The sequence below is a fragment of the Plectropomus leopardus genome, chromosome 19, assembly GCF_008729295.1.
Source record: "Plectropomus leopardus isolate mb chromosome 19, YSFRI_Pleo_2.0, whole genome shotgun sequence".
NCBI classification, from domain to species: Eukaryota; Metazoa; Chordata; class Actinopteri; order Perciformes; family Serranidae; genus Plectropomus; species Plectropomus leopardus.
In genome coordinates, this window is record NC_056481.1 from 11,737,361 (window position 1) to 11,746,490 (window position 9,130).

General features: G+C 40.4%; 1 pseudogene; it reads left to right on the top strand.

The window, feature by feature from the left end:
* The first annotated feature begins 3,357 nt into the window (after positions 1 to 3,357).
* Positions 3,358 to 7,849, top strand: LOC121959071 (annotated as a pseudogene).
* Positions 7,850 to 9,130: the final 1,281 nt, after the last annotated feature.

Sequence of the window (9,130 nt, forward strand, 5' to 3'; positions counted from 1 at the left end):
GGTGTGGGAAAAGAGATAATACAAGAGAAGATAAAACAGTCCGCACATTAGACTTTGCGTCCATAAATATTCAATTAAATTACCAACGAGGTGATGTTTTAAGCTACCTGCTCTTCATCAGACAAGAGACGAGACACATCACAATAAGCTGAACCTCGTGAAATTACATTGTAATTCACATTAATTGTAATTACATTGTAATGACATTGTCCAGAGCTATGTCCTTTTCAAGTTTTTCTGTTGCTTTTCTTCTGTTTTTGGTGAGTCAAGCCAGTGTTGCAGTACTAGAGAAAAAATCTTGCAATAGGTCTTGGTCTTGAGACTGATTATTCTATCAAGACATTTTTCATGTTTCTCTATATGTACCCCCCATACTTTATGTGGACTACAAACACTGTGTCAAGCCTTGTGTTGAGTTTTGAGCATGTGTGTCTCCTGATGTAAACTAACACTGTAAGAGATTGGTATGGGCTAGCTTTGAGGTTTGAATTGCAAAAGAACGAAGGGAGGTGGACGTTCCAAATGCAGCTTGAATTGTAAAAATTTATTCAGTCATTGTGGCGATATCAGTGTCTAAAATAACAAAACAAAAGGTATTGTCTGCAAATCTGACTGCATTTCAAGGTGCATAAAATAACCAGGCTATATATACACTATAGGTGGGTGATTTCAACATATTGACATAGGGACATTTGACCAAGTGTAAATAACATTGCCCTGAATTTAAAATCCTTTGAAATGTATTCTTAATGAGTCATATCAAAAGGATATTAAGTTGCAGAGCATAGAGCCCTGAGAACATTAGATACACTCTTCATTGATCATAGGAATATTAGAGGAAAGTATCAAAGTCTGAGGGCAGCAGGAGAAAAAAATCCTCACATAATTTCTTCCACAAAGTCTGCCTGAAGTTACATTTGTTCAGCTTGCTAAAGAAATGCAACAAGAACAGCGGAACTTGATCAAGCCAGTGGAAAGAGAAAACAAAGGTAGGTTTTACCTAATCATTTCCCTGTATTTATATAGTATGAATAACCTTTACATGTTTTGTTAGAGCATCTGTCATTGCTGTTAAGTTACTCCAGGTGATAATTTATTTGGAGCTTTACACAGCTGACGTTGTGATATGACATCTGGGAAAAGATAATAAACAAAATTTATAGGAGTTGCTTTCTGTTGAGGTGTGCCAGTTTGAGGGCCCTCCTCCTGTGAATGTAGGCTCACTGTCATGGCTTACTGTGACATTTTCAGGCTGGGTTTAACTCCAATGTGTAATGTGAGAGGTGACAAACCCTACAGACTCATCCAACTCTGCAGGTACCCTCAGCTATATGGAAATTTCTTTTAGCTCATTATTTTGGTTTTATGGCCTGTAAAATGCTACCTGCCTAGCACCAAATGACAGACAAACAAAGTTAGAGACAAGCTGGTAGGCCTGATAAGACCAACACAAGGCACCACAAGGCACCACTAGTAATTTTCACTATTCATACATGCACTACAGTCTAACATTTTTGTCTTACGTCTTTTTACATATGCTGCTACAATGCCAGAATAGATGGGCCAGCAGATGGCTCAAAGAAGAAGATGGGGCAAAGCTGGATGTATGTGTAGATACAGATAATGGCATACTCTCTCATCCCTACCCTTTATGTACTTTCCCCTGTGGTGTTACTGCTTTAATTCCAGGTTGTTCTCACTCTAAACTTGTCAAATACATCCGTTCTGTCAGTGCTTTCAGCATACAAGCGTGACGCCGAAAGCCACCGTCCGCGTCCAACTGGAACTTGGCTGGACAGCGTCAGACGAGAACAAACCACAACAGAACCGGTGGCATTGTTATTATATGCCAGGGGGTGGCCAGATGCACTTATAAGGCAGTTGGGTGGGGAGGTGGATAGGACAATAACTGACTTTCGTGAGGGAGTTCAAAGTTTGTTTCCTGCATTATTGTTTTTCTATGTCTCTTTTGCTGAAGCTTGACCATCCGTGACTTTGTTGCCTAATCCTAACCATCCTGACAGTCCCATTGGTTGCCATGTGTCACACCACAACATGGTACGAGTATTTTAATCGAAATTCTACTGGTGCTTTAGCTGGGAAACTGTCAATACAGATTTACCTGAATATAGCTCTGCTCTCAGTCACACATGACCACATGCAGGAAATGTTCCTCAACATTTTAGTCCAAATTCTAATGTTTCTCAGTGTGTGGTGGATATGAAAATGGGAAGCAACACTGTTTGCCTTTATAAGGTAATAATACATCAAAAGTGATGAAAGCTTGTTCTGCTGCCATCAAGTGGCCAAAACAAAAAAGATTTATACTGCTTTGAGCCAAAATACTGAGAAATGGCATATTGTGGATTAATGTTGAATCAGAAAGTTAGTGCAAAATTACACAGTAAACAGTTTACATAATATCATAATGATCACCTTTGATTTCAGAAGTGGTGGTGTAGGACTTGCAATCAGTTTAATTGCTAGACCACTTGTGCCACTAGCTCTACAGATCCTGGCAGTTAATTTTGTAAGCAAAATCTTTTCATCACCAATACAACAACAGAATCTTACTTACAAACTCTGAACTGCCCCTTTAAAAGTTTGCCGATTTTTTGAAGGTCACAGCTTGTCTGACCACAGATACTTGGAATCTCTCCAGTATACAAGATCTCCCGCGACACACCCACACAAACATGTGGGCAGATAAGGAAAATATACACATTCTGACCTTGATGAAACTATTAAATTAAAAGAAGGATACCAGAAGAAATCTATATCTATACCTAGCTGTTGATTACCAGATATCTCAAATTAGGTTTTTCTTAGCCTACTGGAAATACAAATATATTATTAGATTTGTGCACACTCCAAAATCACTGCCAACTGTTTCATATTATTAAAACGTCCAAATATATTGCAACAAGAATTCCTATAATTTCCCTATAATTTAGATCCTGTTCATCTCAGCAAATTTCCCTCAAATCCTTTTTTCCATCTTCATCATCCAATGAACATGTATTGATTTATTTTGATTGGATTTTCCATGCTTTATATATCACACTCGCTCCTTATGTCCTCCATGGCTTTTCACATCTGCCAGGAGGAAAGTGCCCTCCTTAGCCCTGACTCAGATGGTTAGTGAGTGTTCGCTCTCTCCTCCCCTTGCTTCTTTTCTTTTTTTCCTCTCAAGCTGTCTTACTCTCTCCCTCCTCCTCTCCTCTTACTCTCTCTCCTCACTCTTGCAATCTCTCTCTCCTTTTGATCACTTCGGTCCCTTGCTCCACTCCCTCTCCCTTACTCCTACACAGCTCTGTCACTCACTCACACACTCATACCAGCTCTCCCTGGGCACCATCTCCACCATCGGAGATCCTCATTGTGTCTGCGTTTTGCCAGGTGGACGCACTCCCCACAGTCACCATTTCCACCCCGGAGGGTTCCACGCTGGCAGCGCAGCCCCTTCCCCGGCTGAGCATCGGGCGGAAGACCCTGGTGGCAGCTGCTGTGGGGGTCATGCTGGTCCTGGTTCTGGTGGTCCTCATCCCTGTTCTGGTCAGCTCTGTTGGCACAGGTGGGATAGATGACAGCGCGAGCCACTACGAGATGCTGGGTACCTGCCGCATGGTGTGTGACCCCTTCCCCAGCACGGGTGCGACAGACACAGGTGCACACGCTGGGACAGATACATCAACCACAGGCCTACAGGTGGACAACAATGCGGACCTGAGTGATCACAGCATCGGTCCACCGCTGCCTACTTACAGCGCTCATGGCCCACAAGGCAAACCAGGACGTCCTGGCAAGCCTGGACCCCCAGGACCACCTGGAGAGCCAGGCCCACCGGGACCCAAGGGGCCACCAGGGGATGGTGTGGACATTGTACGTACAGGGATTCTAGGATTAGGGGGTATAGGGGCAGTTAGTACAACCACATACAACACCACGCCTCGGGTGGCATTTTATGCAGGACTACGAAACCCTCAAGAAGGTTACGATATCTACGATTTGACGACGTAGTGACTAACATTGGTGGTAACTATGAAGGCGCAACGGGCAAGTTCACCTGTAAGATTCCTGGCACCTACTTTTTCATCTACAACGTGCTGATGAGGGGAGGAGATGGCACCAGCATGTGGGCTGACCTGATCAAGAATGGTCTGGTGGGTAACACTTTTAACTCTTCAGACATCTTCTCAAAACACTTCCTACTGTTTAATAATTAATGGTGAATTTAACAACTGAAAAAAAAACCACAAACAGTTTCTCAGAACAAACAGTAGAGAATTATCCATTATAAGAGCCCTGAATCATACACTAGGATGAACCGGCATCAAAATGCTCAGGGAACAGTGTAACCAGTGTGCTGGCAGTGTAAATGGAGTAGTCATGCATTCATGTGGATAGTGATTTTAGATCTGACTTGGTATGGTCCAAGATAATGACAATGCACAGTGGCATGCTGCCAGATTGTGTATCTGTGCATATTACGCATCCGATGATGTACACGTTGAAGTGAGTGGAAGGAGTGCAGCGCTATCTCAACTCTGCACACATCAAAACACAGCCTGGGGTAGTGGCTAGTTCAAAGCTGGTGCCCTTTGAAATACAACAAACTTCATGGAACCATGATGTGCAAGTATGCGTTATCAGACTGCCTGTCAGGCCCAGGCGTTTCAATATCGAATCATGATATTTGCTCTACTCATGGATAATTTTGTAATGTCTTCAAAGCCCCAGGTGATATCATTGATCAAACACCATGTAAATCTGAGCCCTGACATTTTTTCCTGCAAACATCTTAGCCAGGCTGCAACAGGCTGCACAGAGACTGGAGATAATAACACCTGGAAGTTATAATCTAGTTTGATACAATGGCCATGCAATAAATGCCTTATTTCAAAAGCTAAAATAGAGCTATTTTTTTGGGGACTGTTTTTGACATTTTACTAGGTTACAAAGCCAGATACACCACATTAAACACATTTTTCCGTACTCTTTTGTCTTATTTTGTCCCTAAGGATTAAAAAAAAAAACTTACGTTGCAATCCAACACACTATTCATGGCATTAGATTTTGTACTGCAGGTATTCATGTTATCTTAATGGCTTCAAGCAGGGGTGTGCACAAATATTTTAGGGGCAGTGGCTAAAAAAAAAAAAGGCACCGTCACCCCTCCCCCATTCCTCCTCCTGATGTTGTATCACACATCACTTCTTACCAGAATGTAATTTATCACTGACTTTATTTTAAAAAAAAAAAAAAAAAAAAACACAAAATGGTATGGTAAGAAAAAGATAATATTTAAATGAGATTTACAATCCATAAAACCTGCTAACTTTATCAAAAGGAAAAGAGATGGATAAACTGACTGGAGACACAGCAGTGCGTAAGAGCCAGATATTTTAATCAGAATGATTCACCTGTTGGCTGACTGTTGTAAAGACTTCCTTCAGCTACCTCCCCCAGCTTTCTGTAGAGGGCAGTGACACTGTAAATAATGTGCAACACCAGATATGATTCTTCATATAGAAAGATACATTTACCTTAGTTTGTCAGAGTCAGAAATGAAACAGCAGTCTCACACTGTCTTAAGCAACTATAAGCTCCAAGAAATTGAATGTACCAGTAATTAATAGCCAGTCGAGAATGAGCATATATTCTTTTAAATAAATTAAAGTATTACTGAAAATTTGCCAAAACCTGATACACAAAAGAGGCTAAGTGTTGTCAAGCCACTTCAGCCACTATGTTATGCACATCCTTGGTTCAAGTTTCAGTATTACTGATATAAACTAGACCCTTTCTATCACATTTTACAACATAATATAGAACTGAATATTTAACGGGTTATTTGGTCAGTGCTTTGTTGTCTGTGGTGGTGATGCTGCTGCAGTAGAGATGAGGATGGAAATTGGGAGGGTGCTTTGCCCTCATGTCTCAGAGCTCCATCATCATGCTGTCATCTGTGGCTCAAACTCTCCTCTCTGACCCTGCAGCCTCTTAACATACACTTTTTTGTGTGTTTTGCATCGGCACTGATTAAAACTCCATGTTCCTGTTTTGGTTCAAACTTAGAGCCTGTTGCCAGAATCTGGCTGAAGCAGGCATTACACTTTTATGGTTAACTCTGGTGAAGTTGCAGCGTAAAAGCCAACCTGGCAACCCACATCATCATGCATCAGCTAAAGCTTAGAGGGGATATAACTGTACATGCAAAGTTCCTCAGTTTCACTTTTTACGCAGACATGCAGAAGAGATTTGGATGTTATGCTTCAGATCTAACACCCTCGGTAATTACGCCGTGTTGACACGATGACACTTATATTCCGGATAAACATGGCATTATCTGTGCTCCACCCAGAAAAAGGTGCATGTAAGAGGGGAACACGAGGCAAAGGGGTAGTGTGCGCTGCCATCCTCCCTCAGAGGCAGGCTGACTCAAGCCTGACCCTTTCAGTTGAGTCATGAGAGAAAAAAACAAAAATATTCACCACAGGGGACACACTTTACAAAAAACTCCATATTCAGTCTTGAAAATATTCCTGTCCTAAAATAAGATTTTTAGTCGACTCATACATGAAAAAAAAGTGTTCTCATGCCAGCCAGTGAAACAGCGACTCATTTAATGTTTGCGTGCATCAGTTTCAGCATTTTGTTTCAATTTCATCGTCGACTCCAGTAATGCCATCGTAACCCATTTGAACTGAGAGCAAATTGACTTCTGTCTGAGCAACGTAACAAGGACTGGACAATAAATTAACAGGTAATAAGTAAAAAGTTAACCCCCTGAAAAAAAAAAAAAAAAAAAAAGGAAAACAACTGAAATAAAGTAAAAATAACATCATAGAAACAAGGAAATGACCTAGAAAAGGTTCTTAATATAATTTTAAATATGTAATTATAAAAATTATAAATATAGTTTTTCCCCTCTATTATTATTTTTTTCTTTGACATTTTCCCTAGCTTTTTAAAAATAATTTTCTAAATTTACTTATTTCCTACAAATTGTGGAACATTTCATACCACATTGGCCATTGCCTTTTTTTCCCCCAAGTTTCTGAAAGAAATCACAAATTGCTCAGGGTTCAAAGGTTTAAATACTTGTTTCAGAGGGTTAATATTATCCTTTGGGATTTATTCATAATTATTTATCACTAATTAAATGTGCACTCTATAATAAAAATGAAATACATTTTGCTTTGCATTATAACAATTCTTCATTATAAATCTTTTTCTTAGCATTCTACCAGTTACATTTCTAAACTTTCTCTCTCCGTGTCTTGCGTGTCATATTTCAGGTCAGGGCCAGCGCAATAGCCCAAGACCAGGACCAGAGTTATGACTACGCCAGCAACAGTGTCATCCTTCATTTGGATGCAGGCGATGAGGTTTTCATAAAACTAGATGGGGGCAAGGCCCACGGGGGCAACAGCAACAAATACAGCACCTTCTCAGGGTTCATCCTCTATGCCGACTGAAGACCGGCCAGAGCGTGGGCTCGCAGGTTAAAGGTCACAGCCAGAAGACTTCCTGACTTTCGCTTGGCTCTCGCAGTAAGGTTAATGTTGCCCATAGCCACTGATCCACAGTTAGATTGTTTTAACAGATGTTTCAGGTCAGCATTGATCCAGTGACTAATGCTGTGGATCTGTGGTTATCTGTAACTGTCTACCTCCTCATCCATATGTTCCATTGTATACGGGGTGCCTATGCCGCTATTCTGATGGACGAACGCATCAAAGCAGTGACAAGTCATGTCATGTGTCACGCTGAGGTGCAGTACCGGTTTTGACAGTGAAGAAGCCTCACCATCATTTTTGAGCCGTCATTTCAATTTCAAGTCTGGAAATCTAACAGTCGTGGCGACTGCAGTGTTTGTAAATGTGCTGTTTAAATTTATGTTGAGGTTATGTTTTCTCATGCTGTTTGTACAATAACATGTTGTGCTTCAATGACTGAGGAGAAATGCTAGTTTGTCAAACATAAAGCGCCAAAGTGAGATTATGCTTGTTTTGAAATGCAGACGGTGTCACAAAATGTCTCAGTGTGATGATTTGGGAAATCATGTCATATCAGCTCATAATATTTGGCATATTGTTAGTGTATAAACTGTAAATTTGATATTGATTCTTGATGTCTGAACACAATCAAAGTAGTGTACATACACCATATTGTGTGTCTATTTGAGAAAATAGCTGTTGATCGATAGCTGTACAATTATATCATGTAATGTGCTCATTGTTAAGATTTATTAATTTAAAAGAGCAGTGTGTGGGATTTAGTGGCATCTAATGGTGAGGATTGCAAATTATAAACCAGCTGAAGCCGCCCCCCACGTGCTAAGCATGAACTCCCGGTTATAATTCTTTCTGTCTTTGTTGTTCAGGAGGTTTTTACCAGGAGCTGAATTATCCACAAAGGTCTCTTCAAATCCAAAATAAGTGGACCAGGTGATATAAGCTTATAAAAACAGTGAATAAAGTGGTTTAAAGTCAAAATATGTGTTCTTTCAACGGTGTTCGTCTTGTTGCATGTGGGTTGCTGCCTCAGCACCTGCTAATAGGTGCTCACCTTTTTTCTCTGCTAACTTAAAATCCAGACTTTTGGGAGGTTTTAACTGGGAGGTGAATTATCCACAGAGGTCTTTTCCTGATTGAAACCGGTAAAAAAAACACTCAATAAAGCAGTTTTGCGTTAAAATCTGTGTTTTTCCAACGCTGTTTGGCTCACCGCAGAAGGGTTGCTAACTACAGTGGCTAATATGAAAATTCTTAAATGTGAATGACCCATCTAGAGCCAGTTTTTGGTTTGTCCTTCCTAGGCAATTATAGAAATATGACAGTGCAGCATGGATGGGGACCTGCTGCCTTTGTAGATAGAAAAGGCTCGTTCTAAGGTAACAACAACACAAGGATTCTACACATTATACACTAAAGAAATATACTTATCATATTATAAATCATCTCTGCCATCTTCCTAAATCCTACACACTGGACCTTTAACTCATGCATGCAACACTTGTTAAAAATGTTCTGTATGTTTACACAGATGATAAAGAGAAATACAGTGACTTTAAACTAAGTTTAAATTGTGGATTTAAGGAACATCTGTTGAGTTCACTTTTAAT